Consider the following 24,174-nt stretch of genomic DNA (forward strand, 5'->3'; position numbering starts at 1 on the left):
CAGATTTGATAACCTAGAAGAAAAGGACAACTTTCTAGAGATGTACAGCCTGCCAAAATTGAATCAAGAAGAAATAGTTCAACTGGACAGACCAATCAGTAGAAATGAAATTGAATATTTAACAATAACACTTGCTACAAATAAAAGTCCAGGACCAGATGGCTTCACAGGTGAATTCTACCAAATATACAAAAAGGAACTTCTACCCATCCTCCTTAAACTTCTCCAAAAGGTTGAAGAAGAAGGAACACTCCCAATGACATTCTATGATGCTACCGTAACCCTAATACCAAAACCAGACAAAGATACTACCAAAAAAGAAAACTGTAAGCCAATATCTTTGGTGAATATAGACGCAAAAATTCTCAACAAAATTTTAGCCAACCAAATCCAACAACATATAAAAAAGATCATACACCACAACCAAGTGAGATTCATCCCAGGTTCACAAGGATGGCTCAACATATGTAAATCAATCAACATCATACACCACATTAACAAAAGAAAAGTAAAAAATCACATGATCATTTCAATAGATGCAGAGAAAGCATTTGACAAAGTCCAACATCCATTCATGATCAAAACTCTTACCAAAATGGGTATAGAGGGAACATACCTTAACATAACCAAAGCCATTTATGCCAAATCCACAGCAAATATAATACTCAATGGAGAAAAGCTGAAAGCCTTCCCACTAAAATCTGGAACAAGACAAGGATGCCCACTCTTACCACTTTTCTTCAATATAGTATCGGAAGTCCTAGCCTCAGGAATCAAAGTAAATAAAAAGTATCAAAATTGGAAGATAAGAGGTAAAATTGTCACTGTATGCAGGTAACATGATACCATACATAGAAAACCCTAAAAGACTATACATAAAACTACTTGAAGTGATCAACAAATTCAGCAAAGTAGCAGGATATAAGATTAACATTCATAAATCACTCGCATTTCTTTATACTAACAATGACATATAAGAAAAAGAATACAAAAATACAATATATATTTTTTTTCTTTTTAGGGCCACACTCATGGCATATGGAGGGTCCCAGGCTAGGGGTCCAATCAGAGCTACAGCTGCCAGCTGTACAACAGCCATAGCAACATAGGATCTGAGCCACACATGCAACCTATACCACAGCTCACAGCAACGCCGGATCCTTAACATACTGAGCAAGGCCTGGGATTGAACCCACAACCTCATGGTTCCTAGTCAGATTCTTTTCTATTGCACCACAATGGGAACTCCAACAATACAATACCTTTTACAATTGCATCCCAAAAAATTAAATACCTGGGAATAAACCTGATTAAGGAGGTGAAAGTCTTACATGCAGAGAACCATAAACATTAATCAAAGAAATTAAAGAGAATTCAAGGAAATGGAAAGATATTCCATGCTCCTGGGTTGGAAAAATTAATATTATAAAAATGGCTATACTATCCAAAGCAATCTACAGATTCAGTGCAATCCCTATTGAATTATCCAGGACATTTCTCACAGAACTAGAACACACAATCCAAAAATTTATATGTAACTACAAAAGACCCAGAATTGTCAAAGCAATCCTGAGGAACAAAAACCAAGCAGGAGGCATAATTCTCCCAGACTTCAGGCAATATTAAAAAGCCACAGTCATCAAGAAACTGTGGTACTGGTACCAAAACAGACATACAGACCAATGGAACAGAATAGAGAACCCAGAAATAAATCGAGACACCTACTGTCAATTAATCTTTGACAATGGTGGCAAGAATATAAAATGGGAAAAAGACAGTCTTTTCAGCAAGTTTTGCTATGAAAACTCAACAGCTGCATGTAAATCATTAAAACTGGAAACCCCCCCACATACCATGCACAAAAATAATCCCAAAATGGCTTAAAGACTCAAATGTAAGACATGACACTATCAAACTCCTAGAAGAGAACATAGGCAAACATTCTCTGACATCAACCTTACAAATGTTTCCTCAGGTGAGTCTCCCAAAGCAAAAAAATAAAAGTAAAAATAAACCAATGTGACCTAATCAAACTGACAAGCTTTTGCACAGCAAAGGAAACCATAAAAAAAAAAAAAAGACAACTTACAGAATGGGAGAAAATAATTTCAATGAGGCAACCAACAAGCACTTAGTCTCTAAATATGCAAACAACTTATACAACTCAACAGCTAATAAAGCCGACAACCCAGTGAAAAAATTGGCAAAAGACCTGAATAGACTTTTCTCCAAAGAAGATATACAGATGGCCAACAAGCACATGAAAAAATGTTCAATATCACTGATTATTAGAGAAATGCAAATCAAAACTACTATGAGGTACCACTTCACAACAGTCAGGATGGCCAGCATCAATAAGTCCACAAATAGCAAGTGCTAGAGATGGTGTGGAGAAAAGGGAACCCTCCTACACTGTTGGTGGGAATGTAAATTGGTACAACCACTATGGAAAACAGTATGGAGATACCTTAGAAAACTATATGTAGAGTGACCATATGACCCAGAAATCCCACTCTTGGGCATATTTGCAGAAAAAACTTTCCTTGAAAAAGACACATGCACCCGTATGTTCATTGCAGCACTATTCACAATAGCTAAGATATAGAAACAACCTAAATATCCATCAACAGTTGAATGGATTAAGAAGTCGTGGTACATACACACAATGGAATACTACTCAGCCATAAAAAAGAACAAAATAATGCCATTTGCAGCAACATGGATGCAACTAGAGAGTCTCATACTAAGTGAAGTAAGTCTGAAAGAGAAAGACAAATACCATATGATATCACTTATATCTGGAACCTAATATATGGCACAAATGAGCCTTTCCACAGAAAAGAAATTCATGGACATGGAAAACAGATTTGTGGTTGCCAAGGGGGAGGGGGAGAGAGTGGGATGGCCTGGGAATTTGGGGTGAATAGATGCAAACTATTGCCTTGGGAATGGATAAGCAATGAGATCCTGCTGTGTAGCACTGGGAACTATGTCTAGTCACTTATGATGGAGCATGATAATGTGTGAAAATAGAATGTGGGGGTTCCCGTCGTGGCGCAGTGGTTAACGAATCCGACTAGGAACCATGAGGTTGAGGGTTCGGTCCCTGCCCTTGCTCAGTGGGTTAACGATCCGGCGTTGCCGTGAGCTGTGGTGTAGGTTGCAGATGCGGCTCGGATCCCACGTTGCTGTGGCTCTGGCATAGGCTGGTGGCTACAGCTCCGATTCAACCCCTAGCCTGGGAACCTCCATATGCCGTGGGAGCGGCCCAAGAAATAGCAACAACAACAACAACAATAACAACAACAACAACAACAACAAAAAGACAAAAGACAAAAAAAAAAGAAAAAGAAAATAGAATGTGTACATGTATGTGTGGTTGGGTCACCTTGCTGACAGAATATTGTAAATCAGTTATAATGGAAAAAAATAAAACTCATTATAAGAACTAATTATCTATGATATTAAAATTTTATTTGGGGCCAAGTTTTAATCACTCCCTCTCATTTAATCCTATTGAAAGCCAAAATACCTGAACACTGTATAAGTAACTAATGTTTCTTAGGACATATGTGCTCAACTTGGGAACCTTCAATGAGTTACAATGAATTGATAAAAATTTTGATGTTTAGTGTATAATTGTAGGTTTGTATTTATTTTCCTTATTGAAAGGTCAAGAGCTTACATCAGATGCTCAGTGGAATCAGTGATTCAAAAAATATGTTGTGTGCAACTTAGCAAAAACAATAAATATTAAATCTATTTAAAATGTTGTATCTTTAAAATGAGAAATGCAAACACCTAAGCAGAATTTAAAAAATAAATGTTACTTTTCTTCTAATAAATATACCTGGATATTTGGAAGTAGAGGACTTCCATGATACAATGATTGCCAATAAGAAAGTCACCTGGGACAATTTCTCAGATTAGTTTCTCATGTCATATATTGATGTTGCTAGTTATTTCATAGAAATCAACACCATAAAGAAATCATGAAGGCTATCTGTATTGATTACTAGTTACTGATAGAAGTGCAAGAATGGAAATTTTTAATTTAATTAATTGGCCTGAATTTCTCCATCTTGGTCAGATTCAACTTTACTTTGTATTATCACACAGTTCTATTTTTTTTATCCTCTGTTTTACAGGGATTAACACTGAAATAATGAAAGAAGAGAAAGAAGAGTTTGTTTTCATATTCAAAAATGAATAAAAGATGGGGATTCTTCTATGAATTGTATGAAATTAGTATAATATTAACATTTAAATTTAAGAAAAAAATCCAAGAGATAATTATTGATTAATCTCTATATTAAATGCTTAAAACTTAAAATGGTGAAAATTGATTCCCATGTTAGAAATATATCCCATTATACTCAATTCAAGTTTAACCTAGGGATGTAAAGATGATTTAACATAGGAAGATTTATGATAGATTGATAACAGGTTGATGAAAATCACAAAAACTTTTGGATATATATATTAGTAACATTTGATAAAATTAAATAATCATTCCTAACAAAAATGTATAAATAAGAATGGAAATCTCCTTTAGGTGACAAAGCCAACTTATTTTAAACCAATAGCTTCATTATATTACTAGTAAATTCCCAGAGGAATTTTATCTAGATGTACAAAATGAAATCCTCAAACTTACTTTGCTATTTATATACAGTGCTTCTTTACAATGCTTTTCACATTTTGCAAATACTTAAATGTGACTGGTTTTTCTTTTTTAATGATGACCTTGTTTTTAATACAAAATGATGAAAGATGTACCTGTAAAGAAGTTAGATTTTTATATGATATCTTGTTTTATCTAATACACATTCATATAATGTCAAATTTATACTGAGACCAACATTGTATCATTGGAATTTTTATTTTAAAATACAGAAACTCTAAAATATATTGTTGAGTGAGTTTTCCAATTGTATTTCAAAAAGTCTCTTTCTTCATTCTGAAATTAAGTCAACTCCACATTTTTTGTTAAAATATCCTTAATTTTCAGAATAATGGTGAGAGCAAATGATAATTTAAATTTTGTTTCTATATCCATACTCTGAAATAGATAATATATGTGTGTAGACAGACGCATAAACAGAAGCACAGGCATTATACCATTTATCAATCACTCATTTTTCTCAACTGGTTTATGAAAAATCTGGCAAATACAGTGTATCCAGCTAACTCTCATGGACCAGAAGGGTCAGCCTGACTAACAAAATGGGACTCTATAGTGAATTCTGTGTAATAAGGCAACAAAACGATGCATTTGGTAATACGTCAGTGGATTTATGACACCAAAGCGCCTGTATGTAAAAGAATGCTGCCTTATTAACTTATCACGTGTGACTGGGAGTTGCGGAATGCTAAATGAACATGCTGCAGTTAGCAACGGAATGCCAGAGGCCAGGAGATCCTAACAGGATAACTTTCAGGATCAAAAGAATATTTCATGTAGGAAACTTGGAACAAATATACTATCCCAAAGACATCCATCAATTAAAAACAATTAAGCATGACACTAATCAGATCTTGACAATGGTTGCATTATTATACTATAAATCTGTTAAGGATATAATTCTTTAACTAATACACTTTGTAAAAGTCGTAATTTTACTGATCAAATATTATTTCCAAATGATAGTTTTATAATTAGATAGACTACTTTCTTTTCTATTGAGAAATTGCTTGAGTTCTGTTTTTTTTTTAGGAGATCTTTTAGAAATACACTTCCTTTCCATTAAGCTGCCACTAAACAAACAAATAAAAGTGATGACTAATACAATTAAAGGAAAAAATATGGATATCTTGGCCAAATGACATCTAAATGACAAAGTACAAATGTTTTAAAAGTTTTCTTGCCATATCTTAATATAGCCAAATAAAAATATTAGGGCAGATCAAAAAAGATATCCCTACAGTATACCATCAAGTGGGGGATAGAGATCACTAATGACACTGAATAGACTTCCAAGGCAAGTGTTAATGCAGTGTTGATTGTACCATTAAAATGTAGATCTGGCTAAAATCTTTGTTGCTTTCATTTGAAGAACTGAACCTCTTAGAAACTAATGTGAAAGACTGCCTGGAGCCCATCAAGTTGGCTTATATTCAAAATTGAACATCATGTGATGAGAGGGAACTTCTATTGGAAACTCAACTTTTAATATAAACCAATTATTCAATACATTCTTGAATTATAAAAGCTGGCTCTTAGAGACAAAAACAAATTTTAAACTAAATCTTTATCTTAGAAATCTCTAAGAAATTAAGTATGTAACCAACTTTCCATGACAAACTCATATTTATCTGGTTTAATGCAAAAGGATTGATCAGTGGATCATAAAAACTTTTCCCAGTATCTATATTTCTCTATAGGGACATAACATCAATTTACTGATGATTGTCATATATCAAGGCAAAGACAGTCTCAAATTTAGGTGGAATGTAAATATATTGAAAGTCAAGTTTTATTTAAAATATTGTAATGGAAAAGGAATTTAGTAATACATAAGCAAACCTTAAAATGAAAATGCTGAAAATTCTTTAAATCCAGCAAAATAATGACACTTCTATATTATTTTCAAGTACATACACATGCTTGTACACACAAACATCTGGCAGTATTAAAATACTAGGTGCTAAGGGTGAAGGCTAACAGTTGAAACTGAACATAGAAAGGTAAATGATCAGAACTTTAATTACTTTGAACCGTCATGCCTTGTAGCTATGTGTCAGCCTAAGCCAACACAAGTGACATGGAACAAAGGCCATGGTTACTTCAACATAGCAACAAATTTTTAATGGTTGATTAATAAGTGTATTGAATTGAAATGTGTGCTGTGAACTAAAAATAAAACCACAGAAATATTGGACCCATGGGAGTTTTATATATTTATTATATCTATATCTATTTGTATTTATATGAAATATAGGTATATAAATATGCAAATTTAGATTCATATATATCTGACATATTCATGCATGTCACATAAATGTTTGTTGAGAGTGAAAGGTAAATTCTCTATTTTAAAATTAGAATATTTAAGTGAGTACAATAATGATATTTTTATACTAAAAAATAACCTGGTATTTAGGTCACATATGAAAAAGGTATAGGCAAATCATTAAAAAATGTTACATATAGGACTAAAAAACTAGTTGGTTGGCTGCTTTTTAAAAAAAATGTTTTCACTAGTGGTTTAATATAATATGCATATAGCAGTATAAAAGTGGTAGAGAATTTTGGGCAAATGTTAAAAATGCTATTATTATTTTGCTTCACTCTATTTCTCTAAATTGTAAAACACTTGTAGACATTTTAAAGAGGAGTAAATGAAAGAGAAGAAAACTACCTTCCTATCTAATAGTGTGTAGAGTTTTGCACTATAAATCAATTTCCAACAATGCTTTGAAGTTTTCGAATTTTAGAGATTTGCCCTTTTGTGGTTCCACGGAAAAAAGCATAACTAAAAATCTACTTAACTTATATATTAGAAGTTGTTACCAGAGGCCTGTTCATTCTAGACAGCTCTCTCGGTTAAAGGCTGGAACTGCTTATCAACATGAACTACTTTTCTCAAAGGTATAACATGCAATCAAACATCTCTTGTTTACTATTGGTGGTGAGATCAAAAATAGAAAAAATAAATATCCAATTTAATTTAGGCAATTCACTGTTCAGAATATTGGATATTTTAGTGGTTTTTACAAACATAGAGACTTTTTAAATTATTTCTTCAAGTACAAAAATATCCTCCTATAAATCTTTCTATATGCTTTCATAATTTGGTCCTTATTTATAGACACTGGAACCTGAGTGCATTCACATTTTCTATCCTTCTGAGGTTATCTTTTCTTCTTGTATAAAAAGTACAATAACTCAAGACCCCTCTTGAAATAGCACAGTGAGTCCAATAACTTCCTGAAGTAATTCCTGGAAACTCTAGGGAATGCAGACATATCCTGATGTTTCTTTCATCTCTGGCTATAAACTGCACCTCCCAGGCAATATTCTGTGGCCTCATCTGTGCTTTTCTGTGCCACATGAAACTTTTGTATTGAATAATCCTTTGGGAGGTGAATACTACAGTTCCCCCAGAAAATATCATTAGAGTACACAAATGAATAAAATGGAATATTAAAAATTGTCTAGCACTCTCCTGCTCCCCTGCAATTCATTAGTTTTTCCCTTACATTGAAGAGGTCCTTGTTAGCTATTTCTCTTTTTTCCCTTGTTTTGCTAGTCTCTTTCCTTCTTGGGTACCTCCGCAGTCAGCTCCTCATTTTCCTCTGTCTCCTTCCTCAGACTTCCACTATAAGATGATGAAGATTCCTTCTTAATATACAAATTATCCCTCTGCTGAGATGCCCATTTTGCACTATTTAACTGGTATAACCTTTCACACTAGAATGAAAATAGTTATCAAGCTCTTATGAAGAATTGACATTTTTCTTACTGAACAAATATTTGGGCCTGCTGCCAATACAATACTGAGTAAGGTACTTGGCTTACATATTCATGACTAAGAGGCTTTATCAAAATGATTCATTTCAAAGTCTGACAGAAAGACAAATTTCAGCTTTCTGCTTTTAGAACCACAGAAAGTAATGTGTGAACAGATTAAGTGTAGCTGATTTTTCCCCCTCAAATCTTCTGGTAATCTAGGTCAAATAAATATTGAGGTACCCAAATACTTGCAATAATAAATGCAATTAACATTATATGACATTTCTTCCACTAGTTATTTTTGTTTTTAAATAAAAATGAATTAGAAAGGAATTTTGTTCCCAGCTGTAAAGAAATAGGTTGTATGAGGGAAAAAATATCCTTCAAGAAAAACTAGAAAAAACAGGTAAAATGCAGAGAAAGCAAACAAACAAAATGGTTCTTTGAAGTAACTGGACAGTAGAGACCAATATCCAGGTGGGATGGAGAAACAATAGAACTGGAAGATGATGGAATGATATTTTTAAAGCAAGAAAATGATAATAGTAATAATAATAATAATGTGTTTGTTGCCAATCACAAAATTTGAACTTTTAAACAAAAATTAGAATTTTTGAAAACTTGTATCTATTAACATGAACTTTATAGCTCCCTAATTCTTAAACACTTTCTAATGAGACTGGTAATGATAAACACAAGTACTAATTTTAATATATTGTGTAATAAAATGCACCAATATCTAAAAGATATGCATAACTCAGCAAACCATTATTTTGCAAAAGACTAACATATTTGTCAAAGAATGCAATGGTAAAACTAATATTCTAAAATGCAAATAGACTTTAATGTAAAAATATATCCCAATATATTGATATGGTTTCAGATTCTACATTTCAACAACCTTTATAAATTACTTCCTGGGAGTTCCCATCATGACTCAGTGGTTAATGAACCTGACTAGCATCCATGAGGATGCAGGTTCAATCCCTGGCCTCTCTCAGTGGGTTAAGGATCCAGCACTGCTGTGAGCTGTGGTGTAGACCACAGACACGGTTTGGGTGCCACATTACTGTGGCTGTGGCGTAGGCTGGCAGCTACAACTCCGATTGGACTTCTAGCCTGGGAACCTCCTTATGCTATGAGTGCAGCCCTAAAAACACAAAAAGACAAAAAAAGGAAAAAAACTTAAGATTTATGGTAGCAGCAAAGAAAATTATCTGCAATTTCAAAAAAGACTATTATATATACTCCTCCCTTTTCCAATTACATGTTTCCATGAGACCTGATATTCTCTACATATTCTAATAAATTTCCTACAAGTATCTCTGAATGGATAAGCAAATATAAGAATGCAGTTGTTTTTCTTTAAGTGAGGTAGTAAAGAGAATTCCATAAGTACAAAATAATTCTATTTCACTAATTTTTTTTCCTTGGGAAATAATCACTTTTTAAGAAATATTATTTATGTTTATATGCAATGGATTTTTACCATTATAACTTTATCAATCCAGTGAAGGCAAAAACGGAAAGAAAAAGGAAGTAGAAAAATGGATAAATAGAAACAGAATAATGTGGTAGATTTTAATTCAAATCTATCAAAAATTATATTAAATGGGAATGTATTTAGTACTACAATTTCAAAAAGGAAAATTGTTAGCTGGATTTGAAAATGCAAATCCAACTGTATACTATTTTATGAGAAAAAATGTTTAAATTATAAATGCAGAGTGAAAATAAAATATGGAAAATATGTAGCACTAAGGTAAAGGAAAAATATTATAACTATATTAATATCAGACAGTGAAAATTTTAAGACAAGAAGAACATACATAATGATGAAAGATTCAATACTCTAGAAAGATATAACTACTATAAACTGGTATACACCTAATGACACATAGCTTTATATTATAAACCAATGGAACAAAATCAAGAGCCCGTAAATAAAGTCATATAGTTAATTAATTTTTACCAAAGGTGCCAAGAACACACAATGGAGAAAGGATTCAACAAGTGATGCTGGAAAACTAAACATCCACATGCAAAAGAATGAAGATCAGACTCTTATTTTACATCACACAAAAAGTCAATTCAATACATATTTAAACATTTAAATGAAGGACCCAAAATTATAAAACTCCTAGAAGAAAACATCTTGAAATTGGCCTCAGCATTAAATTTTAAGATTCAACCTCAAAACCCACACAACAAAAGCAAAGGTAGACAAGTGGATTACATCAAACCACAAGCTTCCATACAACAAAGGATTCTTACAGAATGGGAGAAAATAGCAGCAAACCATATATTTGATGAGGTTGATATCCAAAACTTTATGTAGGAAATTCTACAACTCAATAGCCACAAAAAGAAACAAACAAATTAAGCCAATTACAAATGAGCAAAAGACTTGACTAGACATTTGTCCAAAAAAAAAAAAAAAGATTTACAAATGACCAAGAGATAAATTAAAACATGCTCAATATCGCTGAATTTCAAGGAAATGCAAATCAAAACCACAATGAGATACACCTCATTCCTGTTAGGGTGGTTATTATCAAGAAAAACAAGACAATACGTTTTGTTGGCAAGAATATGGAAAAACTAGAATCTTTGTACACTGTCAGTAAGAATGTAAAATGATACAGTCACTATGGAAAATTACATAAAGATTCCTCAAAACAATAAAAATAGACCTACCATATGATCCAGCAATCCCACTTTTGGAAATATTTCCAAAGGAAGTGAAATCAGGCCCTTGAAGAAATATCTATACTCCTAAGTTCACTGCAGCATTATCTACAATAGCCAAGAGGTAGGCACAACCCAAATGCTCACTGACAGACAAATAAAGAAAGTGTACTACAGAAATAAAATAGAACATTATCCTCCCTTTAAAAAGGAGGAAATCCTACCATATGCAACAACATGGATGAACCTGGAGGACATTAGGTGAATAAGCCAGTCACAGATGGACAAATACTACACAAAGTATGAAAAATCATCAAAACTCATAGAAACAGAGAGTATAATAGTGGCTGCCAGGAGCAGAGGAGAGGGGAAAATGGGGAGTTCTTCAAGGGCTAAAATTTCACTTATGCAAGATGAAGTTGTTCCAGGGATCTTCTGTATAAATACATTAATCCTATCGTTAGCAATTCAGTATTGTATACATTTTTAAAATTTTTTTAGAGCATAATTGGTTTACAATGTTCTATCAATTTCTGCTGTACAGCAAAATGACCCAGTTATATACATGCACACATTCTTTTTCTCACATTATCTTCCATCGTGCTCAATCCCAAGAGCCTGGATATAGTTCCCTGGATTTTTTTTTTTTTCCTGTCTTTTTAGGGTTGCACTCATGGCATATGGAGGTTCCCACGCTAGGGGTCGAATTGGAGCTGTAGCACCAGAGTATGCCACCACCTCAGCAATACCAGATCTGAGCTGCTTCTGCAACCTATACCACAGGTCAAGGCAACACCAGATCCTTAACCCACTCAGCAAGGCCAGGGATCGAATCTGAGTCCTCAAAGATCACAGTCATATTCGTTTCCACTGAGCCATGATGGGAACTCCCAGTATTATATACTTAAAATCTGTTAAGAAGCTAGATACCACAAAATAAAACAAAATCAAAAGCAATGGGACAAAAGGAAACTTCTGGAGATGATGGATATATTTATTACATTGACTGTGGCAGTGGTTTCATGGATATAAACCTATCGCCAAACTCATCAAATTGTATATATTAAATATGTTCGATGTTTCTGTATATCAATTATAGCTCAGTAAAGCTGTTATTTTTAAAACTAACAGAATTAAAAGAAGAAATAGAAAGGTCTAGAATCATAATGAGAAATATTAGCAAACTTCCCTTGGTAAATGTCAGAATAAACTGCAAAAAATTACAGAAAATTAGGAGTGATACGAGAAAATTGAAAACCATGATTAATAAACTTGACCTAAAATCACAATGGTAATAAAATATTTTGAAATGAATGTCACTGGTAATAAGACATATCAAAATTTGAGGGATGCATCTAAAGCAATGCTTACAAGGAAAATGATAGCCTTGAACTGCTATATTAAAAAAGAGAAAGAAATGCAAATTATCAATACCTAGATTATTCAATTTAAGAAGTTAAAAAAATTGTTAAGGAAGGAAATAATGAAGAGTTGAAATAAAATAGAACTTACAAAATGAAAACACTAGTAAAGTTAAAATGGAAAATACAAATAAAAGTAATACCTAATAAGTTACGAAAGGGAAAAAAGTCTCAAATTACCAAAACTAGTTATATAAAAGCCAGGGGTATAAGGAAATATTTGAGGATAATGATATAATCTATTATCTTGATTGTGGTGATGTTTTCTCGAATACATATGTCAAATGTATCAGATTTTATGCACAGTTTAGTGTATGTTAATTATTCTTCAATAAAGTTATTTAAAATGTAGGAGAAAAATAATGAATAGGTATATTTAAGACAGAGAGACCATTCATATTTTTCACACTTTTGTGTGTTCTGTAGTCTTTTAGAGTTCCTAAATGACACTTGCCTCCTTTTTCCTTTGTCATCCATGAAACACTAATAGACAGGTATTATTATTTCTGTTTTTCGGGTAGAGAAATATATTTGGATAGTTCAAGTAACTTTATGAAGGTCACTTCGCTATTAGGATATCTGTGAGTAGAAAGTGGTCACTTCTACCCATAACTCATTTCCTGAGTGCTTATCATGTGAAAGACAATGAGTTTGACACTGAGAATACTGAAATGACCAATGTAGACCTTCTTCATAATGGACCTCTCTTTCCCCATGGTGGTAGATTATTGCATTTTGAAGAAGCAAGGAAAAATTTCATCGGCCAGGGCAGTGATGTCACCTCTATTTTCCAAAACTGCTGGATGGGCTAGAATGAACTTGGACTAGAGGTCTTTGTTTGGTGTTATTCTTTCCACAGGGTAATTCTCTTGGACAATTCCCAGAGTTTTACACTGACCTCTTAAATTGTGGCAACTCATTTGCATGGAGTTAAGACATTCCTAAAGGATTTCTCTCCTGGTCAGAGTTGGTTGTTATGGAAATTGCTTTTCTTTGTTTGGTAATACTACATTTGTCTTCCTCTTTTTTTATGAACCCAAAAGTACTATTTGAAATCAGATCACAGACAGATTCAGCATCTAGATTGGAGGCAGGTAGCTAGTAGCCACCCCATTGCCCATCACTGATTTAGCCAGTAGTTACATATTGGTCTATTTTAACAGAATTGTCTAGCTAATTTGGACATCTATGTTTAGGGAATTGATCTAGTAAATTGATTACTTTTGTATAATTAATTAATTAATCTACTAATATTTATTTAGTACCTGAAAACTATGATCAAGACAGAACCCTTACCCTTCAATATCACATACATTTAAATAGTTATTTTTTTATCGCACTGTAAGAAATATATGAAGACTTCCTATGAGATGACATCAAAATAGAAACCAAAAGTCAAATTATAATATATTTTAGTAGGAGTTTAATATGCAACTGCTGTATAGTCAATTCACTAAACTATTGACAAACTGCTGCAGACATTCTGATATAAGTTTAAGCTACCTATTTAGGCAGACTTAACATGTGTGGCATTTAATCTTCCAAGAACAAAATGAGAGGATGGTACAAATCCAATTAGGACTTTAAATTATGTACAAAGTGGATTTTGATTTATTTTTCATTCAGCTGCAGTGTCCCTTTTCATATCATGCTAGTGTTGAGACATACTTGACTGACTACTTTGGGAAGAGTTCAATACTGACAGCCGTCAACTTAAGAAAATCATTAGCTTTTGGCCTCATTGTCCAAGTGAGATTTTCGTGGAATGTGGAATCTCAGATGGACAAAATACTTTGTCTTTTTAAATATGTATAGACAATTCTTAAGCTAACATTTTGTAGGAACTAGTTTCCATTAAAGAAATTGAACCTAGTAATTTTCCTCAAATATCCTTACATCATTAAGGACTTCTATTTCAGTCAACAGACACTAACTTTCATTTGAAAATCTTGCAATCTATTTTGAATGTCTGTACTTTTTTTTTTTTTCTTTTGGTCTTTTTGGGGCTGCAGGTGCAGCATAAAGAAGTTCCCAGGCTAGAGGTTGAATCCAAGCTGGAGCTGCCGGGCACAGCCACAGCCACAGCCACTCAATATTCAAGCTGCATCTTCAACCTACATCACATCTCATGGTAATGCTTGATCCTTAACCTACTAAGAAGGGAGGTCAGGGATCAAACCTGTGCCCTCATGAGTACTAGTCAGGTTCGTAACCCGCTGAGTCACAATGGGAACTCCAGAAATTCTATACTTTTTTTTTCATTCAGAAGAAATAGTAGTAGGCCAATTAAATAATTAATCTAGACTAATTGAAGTAGTTAAGAAAATTGGCAAGTGAGAGTTTAGAAAAATAATTTAAGAAGAAAAAAGCCACGTAAGATTGACACAAAATATCACTGAGAAAGAGGAGACATAAAAAAGAAATGAGAATTTATTTGTGTGAATGCTGTACCATTAATTACAGGTATCACTGAGAAAATAACTGGCGTTCCCGTTGTGGCTCGGTGGTTAACGAATCTAACTAGGAACCATGAGGTTGCTGGTTCGATCCCTTGCCTTGCTCAATGGGTTAAGGATCCGGCGTTGCTACTAGCTGTGGTATAGGTTGCAGACACGGCTCCGATCCCGCATTGCTGTGGCTCTGGTGTCGGCCAGTGGCTACAGCTCCGATTCAATCCCTAGCCTGGAAACCTCCAAATGCCGCGGGAGTGGCCCAAGAAAATGGCAAAAAGCCAAAAAAAAATAAAATAATAACAATAATAACTTTAATGACTACTGACTGTGTTTGAGTGTTTTTTGTTTGTTTTATTTTTTTTATTTTTGTTATTTTTGATGCTTTCTTTGTGTTGTGCTATTTCTGGGTTGTAGGATCTTTAAAAGTTTTATTTTCAAGCACCATAGGATTAATAAAGCTGACATACGTATCCCTAAAGTGAAGAAGTTTTTGAAGCATTTGTTGCTAATTTTCTTAATTTTTTTCTTGTAGAAAATCACATTTTAGATTTATCTACTTAAATTGAAGTTATGGTAAAGAAGTAATAAATCTCAAATCAAATAATAACGAATTTACTTTTTAAATAGAGTAATTAGCAACACAGTAAATCTGGAGAGTCATCCTGATAGAAATATATACCTAAAGAATTTAATGCACCTTGTAAAAAGGCTAAGTAATGACAGTATCAAGAAATGTTTAAATCATACCACTGTCCTGAAGCAGAAGATGTACGCTAATAAGTATTACCTTTTCACCCTTTATACAAGTAAGTAGTTACTCTCATATTAGGAGAAAAGAGTAATAATTCATCAAATAATTTGAAAAATCTATTTAAAAACACTATGTTGTAAATATCAAAAGCTATCTAAAATGAACTTCTTAAGGTATAAAGAACATATTTGGAGAATCGAATTCAATACCACTTGCTTCTTTTACAATATTAATAATATACAGAATAATATCTGCTTAGTTAAGCGTAATGATGCAATTGATGCCATTTTGAAAGCAAGGGGAAATGAAGCTTGAGAAGTTTAGAAACCATAAATTTTTTACAGCAATTTACAGTATATAGAGCAAGATCCCAAACTGTTTCATTTCTGAAAAGAGGTTAAATTTATTAGAAAAGAAGGTTAAACCTGGAGAAATACTGCCTACAATTAACGTGAGATATTTGAAGAAGCACATTATGAATCATCCATATCAATAAACTACATAAAGATAGTCACTAAAGAATTCTCAAAAAAATACGGTGAAAATTGAATAACAGTTAAACAGAAAAAGAAAAGCATATTTTATGCAAATAAAGTTGAATTTTAAATGAGATAATTCAGAAACATGGGGAAAAGACCTAGTTAAACAAATGCATATCTAATGTAATACTTTGATATACTTCAATATACAGTATACAATCAGTATACTTCATTAAAACTATGTCATTTTAAGACTTCTTAATAGAGAAATGAAAGAATGAACTTTTAACATGATATTATTTAAGATGTATTAGTATTTCTATTAACTATCATTTTTCATAAAGTTTTTTTTTTTTTTTGCACTAACTATAAGGTAGGGTTTTAGTAACATAGTTCAGGGCAATATAAAATGAAAGCTAAATTATAGTTCTTAACTTCATTTAGCATGATGGGCTTTTTTGTAGAATCTAAAATTCAGATAATTTTTCATGAAAAGAACAGATTTCATTTCATATAATCAGTTATATCAAATCAGGCTATATCTACTTTTTTTTTAATGACTCTTACAATTATGTACCACCTAAGTGCATATTTACCATTACAAATGGGACCAAAATAGAAGAATGGAAATAACACGGCTAAGTGTAACCAGCAATTTAAATAAACAGATGGTAGCAATGCTAAAATATTTCACTAACCAGTCTGTAGAAAAATATATCCACAGTCACTGGAAATCAACCCAAGGGAAGTTAGGAGAATGTAAGTGAAAGACACATAATCATAAAGATTATCAAGGAAATGTACTCCCCATTTCTGAGAAGCCAATGATAAAAACAGACCATTTAATGTTCTATAGTATGCTCTCTTTCTAAAAATGCAAGTTTCTCTTTCACTTCGTATAAGGCACATCATTTTTTTAAGTTATTGTAAAAACCACATGCACTAAAATATACCAACTTAATCATTTTAAAAGTACAGTTCAATAGCATTGAGTACGCGCTTGTGAAAAAGATGCTTGGAACTTTTTCCGTTTACAAAACTGAAATTCTACACCCATTATACAAACCCCATTTCCCCCCATCCTCCTCCTAGATCCTGGAAACCCTCCTTCTACTTTATTTCTCTCTGAATTTGACTACATTAGATACCTCATATAAATAAGCTCCTACAAGGTTTTTATCTTTGTGACTGGCTCACTTCACTTAGTATATAGCCTCAAGATGTACACATGGCATAGCATATAACAAAATGGCATTTCTTCTTAAGACTGAATAATATTCCAATGTATTATACACTGCATTTCCTTTATCCATTTGTCTGTCAGTCAACATTTGGGTTGCTTTCATCTCTTGGCTATTGTGAATGATGGTGCTATGAACATGAGTGTGCAAATATCTCTTTGAGACTCTGCTTTCAATCATTTGAGGCTCTGTCCTCCCTGTTTACATTCTGATATAAACTGAGAATTTGGATTCCTGGACCAAACGTGAGTTCTATTTTTAACTTTTTGATGAATTGCCATACTTTTTTTCTATAGCAATTGTACCTTTTCACAATTCCATCCACAGTGCCCTTGAGTTCCAATTTCTCCACATTTTCACAAAGTACATATGTTTTTGATATTAAATATTATATAATAGATATTCAAGTCATAGTGAGAGGTCTCAGCATCCCTACAACTTACCTGAACTAATGTTGAACAGGTATTAAGATGTGTTAAGTTAGCCTTTAATCCTGATCTGTTTCTCACCCAAATGTTTGTGGAACTGCAGGTGAGAATGTGATCCTCCTGTAATACAGATGATGATGTTTGCTTTGACAGTTTAGGTATGAAAGGGGAGGTGCTAAAGAATAGGAAGCATGGTCAGAAGGGGATACCAGGATGGTTAAAGAGGATTCAGCATGAAAGTGCTGGGAGCATTATAATCAACAAAATAAACTGTGTAATCTTAAAATGGAATGTGGAAAGGATGAACACACGTACTTATTTACTTGGAAGTGTGATGTGGTGCAAAGGCTTTAGAGCCAAAAGACCTGGGTTTTGCCATTTGATCAATATTGTGTAACATTGGCAAGAAAATCAATCCACTTGAATCATTACATGCTCATATGGAAATAAGGGTAAAAATAACAAATTTATAGATTGGCCTTAAAAATTAAATATGAAAATGAACTTGCCTAACACACTGTTAGACATATAGTGGGGGTTCCATGGCATTTACCTGTGTTTCCTGTTTATGCCTTCGGTCTTTATATACTTGTCCATTTCAATACCAAAAGACCCCTAATCTGCAGCTTCTGGTATGAAAACCTCAATTAAAAATATCCCTGCTGTGTAACATAGTATATTAGAAGCAAATAATTTTATGGTATATTTTCTTATATATTATCCATATAAGTGTAGAAATTTATACTGAGAGATAAAACACCAGATAATATGTTAACATCTCAGAATACAAGATGGATATTTTTGTAGATATCTTAGTTAACTTAGCTACATTAAAAAATATTGAAAATGGTTTTTATAAAACATGTAACCTAGCTACCAAATCTATAAAATGTTTAAAAGTTAAAATCAGATAATGATACTAGTCAAGATTTAAAATCTCATGTTTAGAAAAGTTATTTTATTACCCTTTACTTTTTTTAATAATTTATTTTTTATTGTTATTTTACCCAACACACTTTTTTTCCCCCACTGTACAGCATGGGGACCCAGTTACACATACATGTATACATAATTTTTTCTTCCATTTTCATGCTGCATTGTAAGTATCTAGACATAGTTATCAGTGCTACCCTTTACTAAATTTTAAACAGTGTTTTATCCCTTGGAAAAAAATCTTTGTGCTAAAATGCTAAGAATATACATTCTTGCAAACAGAATTTGTTGTGCTTTCTGAGATTTTATTAATGGATTTACTTTTCTTATCCTAATTTTCCACAGCTTATCTCTCTTTAAAATATTATTGTCCTGAGCACTGTTTTAATTTCTTTAGGGAAAAAACTGGCAAAATAACTGATTATGTTTCTCCTCATGCTGGTCTGTAGTCAGAACTGCAGCCCTCAGGGTATAGTTTTACGTTCAGTTGTCTTTTATCCTTACTTTTTCTTTTTTTTCTCTTTATTTATAATTATTATGTGTGTATAACATTATTAAAGAATAAGGTAGAGGTACAAATAAAGACTGCTGAATCAGTAGAAATATCTGAAATTTTATGCTGAAATTTAAAATTGAAACATTAAATTGTAGGCACTTGTTTCTTCACAACCTCAGTACACTTTGAGCCAGCATAATTTCTTTCTTTGATACTTATTTACTACTGTAATCACTAATATTTCTTTTTCTATTAAATTAAAGATATACTACTTATACAGACAAAAATCTTATTCATACATGTGATCATGTCTATGTGACATGAACCTTTAAATATGTTGTCTGTAACATGTAGATAACATCTGCTCAAAACAATTAAATAATTCAATTAAATAATGCTATATACCTCACCCAATCCCTATCACTGTTTTTCTCAAGTCTATGAATCTTTAGTAAACTTCAACATTTTATTACTAACTTGGCAAAGACGAAAAACAATGGAAATGACTACAAAGAAAAAGTAGTAATAACATATTTCCCAGATAAATGTTTATAGATTTTCCCAGTGCATCTTACAGCAAGCTGTATTTTCCCCTTTCTCTCAAACATTTTATTTTAATAACAGTACTCACACACTCCTTTAAGTTCTTGCATGAAAATAAACTCCCACAATCAGCAAATAAGTTATTCTAAAAATAACCGTAAAAAAAATAACTCAGGTTGCTTTTTAAAATCATGCAAACAACTTAGTATATGTATTTAGAAATCTGGTAATTATCATCATTTCTATTCATTACATTTCAAAAAGTAGGAGAAATAATAAATCAAATTGCCATTTATTTTTTCGTATTCATAGAGGGGATAATAATAAGTCATTCTCTTGTTGATCTTGAACATTGTTGTAGGCCCATCTGTACCTGTGAACACATGCAAAACAGTCTACTTACACTAAAAGACAGTTATCTCACTATCACTGCTTTTCATTAAAACTTAAAACTCAGTGAAGAAAGGGATGTATTTCAAGAATCATATAAAAAGGTAGGATCCTCTTTTGCCAATATAGGCATATTACAATAGTACAAAACTAGAGGCTGGCTATTAAGAATTTCAAAAGGATTGTCCATATTCAAAGAAAGAGATGAACATATTGTTTTCTTTCATAAACTTTTTTTGATTAATACATTTCGTCAAAATACAGAACAAGCATAATGCTAGTGTTTGTTATTCATGTGTAAATACCTATCAAATTAAGACATTTGGCGAAAAAAATCACTGAAAATCCAAAATGTAAACTATTGTGACAGGTAAATTTATGGATAGACATATCTGGCTTTTTAAACGGAACTGTCAAATACTTCCCATTGGAGCCACCTCATTTATCACATGGCTCAGGCTGCTGAGGCTGGCTGCCATATTGTAATGGGAGAAGAACTGCACAAAAATGTTTACTTTGTCAGTGGTCACATAGTGTGAGAAGAGGGATTGTGAAGGAGACTTGGGATATGCCTGAAGCTTGATACCTACCAAGGAGGTGGAGCCTATCCCTCTCCAATAAACCGATAACTAGATCATTTAGCTATTAAATTGTTTTAACCAATAAAATCAGTGCAAATGATCTCCCCAACTGAGAAAACCTTCACTCTCAATATGGAGTTTCACATTTCAATACAAAACCCATTTAAAGCTTGAGATTGAGAGAGATGAATGCTGAGTTTTGCGGCAAAAGCAGACTAGATCAGCAGTCTCGACTTCACATACTTAGTGTGCATTTTTAAACCCACCATTAGAAACCTCTCACTTGCTAGCTTCTCTGCTCCTAAACTGAATATTTGTAGGTATGAGAAATATAATGATTACTGGCATACATTAAGAGTCAGTTGTCCTATGATGATGAAGAAGTGTTTATGTGTGTTTGACTGGATACATTCTTCACTTTGTTACCATATGTGCAACATGGTCAGATGGTTAATGAGTTTTCAGAGCTGAAATACATCTGGTCCAACTTTAAACTTATGGTTTATAATACTTCACTGGAAAGCATGTAATTAATCTTTCAGTGGATAATCTACCATAACTCCTAAACTAATTAAGAATAGATATTCTTTTTAGCAGGATCTGAAAATTAAGTTTTATATAGGTTAAGGGGGGGGAAAGCCTCCACATTGATAGAAAAGTAATAATATCTCAGATAAAATTGACTCCCTTCCTTCTTCATCCTCCACCAAATCCTGATGATAGAAATGTGCCTCTTCACTGAATATATGCTGTCAAAAAGTCCCTTAAGGAAAAGGACAATCTATTATTCATCAATGAATCCCGAGCACCTGGCATAGAGTAAAAACATAAAAGGTATTTACTGACCAAAATATTATGGGAGTTAATTCAGAGAGATTTCACCTTGTAATACGGGGATTTAAAAAAAAACTATCTGGACAATATATGAACAATTATTATATATTATATATATATATATATATATATGTACACACACATATACAAACACACATATATACACACATGTAAATATATAGAGAGATATATGTATCCAAGTTTCACAAAAGAATAAGCTCAGGTACAGAAATTTTCAAAAAATATATAAAGTCAGATTGGCAGTTACGTTTCAAATGAAGAGAATCTGATGCTGAAGCTTAAGATCTTAACACTATGATAAACAAGCCACTAATAGTTCTTCATGTAACACAATTTCTTTTTCTTTTTTTTGTCTTTCTGCCTTTTCTAGGGCCCCTCCCACGGTATATGGAGATTCTTAGGCTAGGGGTTGAATTGGAGCCTTAGCCACCAGCCTACGCCAGAGCCACAGCAACGCAGGATACGAGCCGTTTCTGCAACCTACAGCACAGCTCAGGGCAACGCCAGATCCTTAACCCACTGAGCAAGGCCAGGGATCGAACCGGCAACCTCATGGTTCCTAGTCAGATTCGTTAACCACTGTTAACCACTGAGCCACAACGGGAACTCCCACAATTTCTTTAATTATTTAATCTACCCAAACATATTGGCTTTTCTAATTTATTATAATTATAAAGCAAAATTAATTTTCTTATACAGTAGCTTAAAGTGGTGTTTAAGAATCATAAGATATATACCATTTTTCTCAAAATGCAAAATTTCTTTATTAAGCATTATAATTTATAATACCAACAGTACTGTAAAAGTTGCAGATTTTTTTCACACCTTTGAAATCATTAGGCATCTTCATTATTATATTGACTGTGAATCTGCTCCAGTCATTTGTTTATTTTTTAATTACAATTTTTTTCAATGATGTTCAGTTTTCAAGTCAACTTACTTTTTCCGTAAATAATTCTATTTTGTTTAGGTTCAAGATGTTTTTCACTTTAAACATTTGATAGGAATTCATTAATTATTTTTATTAGAATTAATTTTTTATATTTCTTTAATCTGGCAGGAACACATTTTGGTTTGTTGGATAAAATGATATTTATTTGAATATAGATCTTGAAATGTTTTAACCTCTTTTGGTTGCAGGAATATTGCCTGCCACAATCTTGCAATGTTTGTAGCATAAAACATTCTCAAAAAAATTATTGAATTGAATTTTACTAGATGTCTGGCATATTGAAAGCACTCAATCGAAATATATTTATGAACTAATTTATTAATTCATTTATAGATGCATTCCAACAAATACTCATTGAAAACCAATTTCCTGGAGAGATTAGAGAAGATGACAGAATAGGAGGATGCAGATCTTGTCTCCTCTTAAGAGCACATCAAAAATACATATGCATGTGGAATATTCTCACTGAAAACTAACTGGAGTCTTGCAGAGACTTAAACCGAAGCCAATAAGAAAGATACACAGAGTTGCACAGTAAGGCAAGAGAACCTATAAAGTCTTGGGAACACCATCTCTGGGAGGGGATACAAAAGGGGGCTACTTTCTGATGAGTGAATGGTTTGAATCACATATTGGGCTCCCTAGTAATGGGTATAACAATGGGAAGATGAGTCCCCTTAGCTGGTTTGAAAACCAGTAGGACCAACAACAGAGCTGTTAAGAAACCTAGACTCCACTCATGAAAAACAAGGCTGAGGAAGCAGATTGAAACTGCCCAGGACTCTGGCTGATTTCCTGTGACAGCTCAGTGGAAGCTCTAGCCCATGCTGAATGTCTGCCCCAGCACATCTTGCTCCATAGCAAAAGGAACCACAAAAGACCTCAAATAGCCAAAGCATCTTGAGAATTAGAAACAAAACTGGATATCTCATGCCCCTGATTTCAAACATACTACAAAGCTACACTTATCAAAACAGCATGGTACTAGCACAAAAACAGTTACATAGATCAGGGGAACAAAACAGAGAGTCCAGAAATAAAATCATGTACTTATGGTTGATATATCTATCACAAATAAACATATATTCCTATGAATAATTCCCCCCAACCTCTTCCATAAAATAGAAAACAAGGGAACACTTCCTAACTCCTTCTATGAGGATAGTATTTAAAGTAAGACAAAGATATTGCAACAAAACTACAGACCAGTATCTCCCACATACATTGATATAATAATCCTCAATCAAATATTGGCAAATTGAATACAGTCATGTATAAAAGCATTTACACAACAACTAAGTTAAATTTTTTCAAGGTATTCAAGGAGAGTCCCATAAATGAAAATTAATCAGTGTAATCCAACATACCAATAGGTTTAAGAGAAAAATCTTATGACTATATATATTGACACAGAACAAGTACTTGAGAAACTCTAATACCTATTCATGTAAAAAAAAAAAAAAACTCTCAACAAACTAGAAATAGAAAATGTTTTTTTTTTGTTTGTT

Source organism: Phacochoerus africanus, chromosome 3 (genome assembly GCF_016906955.1).
Source record: "Phacochoerus africanus isolate WHEZ1 chromosome 3, ROS_Pafr_v1, whole genome shotgun sequence".
In the NCBI taxonomy this organism is placed as follows: Eukaryota; Metazoa; Chordata; class Mammalia; order Artiodactyla; family Suidae; genus Phacochoerus; species Phacochoerus africanus.